This window comes from Manihot esculenta, unplaced genomic scaffold (genome assembly GCF_001659605.2).
Source record: "Manihot esculenta cultivar AM560-2 unplaced genomic scaffold, M.esculenta_v8 Scaffold64, whole genome shotgun sequence".
Classification (NCBI taxonomy): Eukaryota; Viridiplantae; Streptophyta; class Magnoliopsida; order Malpighiales; family Euphorbiaceae; genus Manihot; species Manihot esculenta.
Window position 1 is genome coordinate 2,263,588 of NW_025215481.1, and position 2,500 is coordinate 2,266,087.

The following is a 2,500-nucleotide window of genomic DNA, read 5'->3' on the forward strand; positions in this document are numbered from 1 at the left end:
AAAGCATTATGTCACAGGGCGCTTTTGAGCACTGCCCTGTGCGGCACTTGGACAGGCCCCACGAGGTTACAGCCCGCCCAGTTCAGCCTATCGAGGAGTTTTTGCCATGCTGACTGGTTTTCGCCCTGCCTTGGGCTTCATCAGGGGAGCGGCTCCAGCCCCCGACCAGGGGTGTGCAGGTTGATGATCCCACACACAACGGCCTTCGAGTCACTCCCCAACCCAATCTTTACGGCAACATCTTCCGCCCAGTAATGGTGTCAACGGCATCCTCGAAGAATTATGCACGTGACAATCTCCCCGCACTCAATCCATGCTCGCCCTCGAGCATGTCCTTCAATTAAGTATTGACCAGCATTGTTTCTCCGAAGTGACGCTTCTCTCACACCCAAAGCTACGAGCGCAACGAGCCAATGGGGACGTCCCTTATCCCGTCGGAAACGCAGGCTTCACCTTGCCCTTGCCCACCCGTTGAGGCACCCGAGGAACCCTAATCCTGCTCACTCAGTTTGCCCCGCAATACTTGCTCTGGACACCACCTTCACTTAGTGGAGTCCGATATAGTACCTCGTACGGCCGCAGCAAATCAATCCTGCCCTCCACCCAAGGAAGCTCAACTCACTACGCGCAATTCACTCTGCTGGTTCTCTCACACAGGAAAGACAACTCCTCTTCTCCCTCTTTCTTCCCAAGATCTTAGGCGGGAATGGCAACCATGCATGCGGAAGCCCCACCTTGCTCTGATACACATGGACAGGGCGCTTTTGAGCACTGCGCCTGTGCGGCAACTTGGACAGGCCCAACGAGGTTAACAGCCCGCCAAGTTCAGCCTATCGAGGAAGTTTTGCCATGCTGACTGGTTTCGCCCTGCCTTGGCTCATCAGGGGAGCGGCTCCAGCCCCCGACCAGGGTGTGCAGGCTTGATGATCCCACACACAACGGCCCTTGAGTCAACTCCCCACCAATCTTACGCAACATCTTCCCCAGTATGGTGTCACGGATCCTCGAAGAATTATGCAACGTGACAATTAGCACCAAGCTCATCCCCCCAGCCTAGGTATTGCAAAACCACAACAGCCCCGACGTCCATCCACGACCCCGAGGAACGTAAGACCCCACCAAGCAGCAGGCCTACACCACCAAGGACACAAACTAAGACAGGTTGCATCGCACGTCCGCCTGTGTTCAGAGTGCGGTATCCACACCTTGAACCGGCTTCCATTTGACACCCCCGGCAAAGCCTTCGACCCCAATAGCTTCAGCCCTGTCGCCAGACCCAAACGCCTCAAAAGTCTATGCCACCAGGAACTCACACCATGCCCATTGCATCGCATTTCCGCCAGCACGTTGACCCAAGCACGGCACTAGAATGCCACACCGAAGCCTTGCACAAGCATCCAATTGATACTCCAAGCATGGGGATCGGCCCCAATAGCACTGAGTTCGTCGTCGGAGTTGAGGTACTGACCGCCGAGTTGGATGGAAATATTAGCACAACAAAATCCCAAAGCCCAGTGCATCACCTGGAAACTCGCACATCGGCACGAGCACAACATACAAATGCCATGCCCACACCTTGCACCAGCGTCCATTTAACACGCCCAAGCATTGGGATAAACCACCGGATCATTTCCTTGAACTGTCACCAATGGCCCTGGAATGGGCCCCACCGGGCCCGGGACGGGCCCCACCGGGTCCACCACGCCCGAGAATTTTTTTCGATGTTGAATCGAGAGGTAGAGGTGGAGAGGGGGCTAACAAGCTTATTCGCATGCTATACCGATGCCCACATATGGCCTAGCGCATGCCCAGGCCCCGGCCTTGCTGGCCCCCCCAGGGGGGTGACTACCCACACCCCCCTAAAGAGCCTTAGGAACAAGTTGAGCTGTGCCAGGAGGAAACATCACAATGTCTGAGGTGACACACCCCCCCTAAAAAATTCAATTTTAGGTATTTTGACCTGATTTTTTGCAGATACCTTTATAAAAATGTAATCTAATTTTACAAAAATTTTGAAAATTTTTTATCAAGTCTAGGTATTTTTTTTTATTTTTTAAGTGTTAAAAATTCAGAAAATCATAAAAAATAGAAAACCCGTCAGAAAATCACCAAATTTTTTGTGGAACCTTAGAAAAATATTATAAATTTATTTGAGTTGTTATTTGGTGATTTTCTTAAACTTTGCACGGAGACATGACAATGCATGGGGTGACATGACAATACATGAGGTGACATGACAATGTTTGAAGTGACACACCCCCTAAAAAATTCAATTTTAGGTATTTTGACCTGATATTTTGCAGATATATTTAGAAGAATATAATCTAATTTTACAAAAATTTTGAAAATTTTTTATCCAGTCTAGGTATTTTTTTTTATTTTTTAAGTGTTAAAAATTCAGAAAATCATAAAAAAAACATAACTCGTCAGAAAATCACCAAATTTTGTGTGGCACCTTAGAAAAATATAACAAATTTAATTGAGTTGTCATTTGGTGATT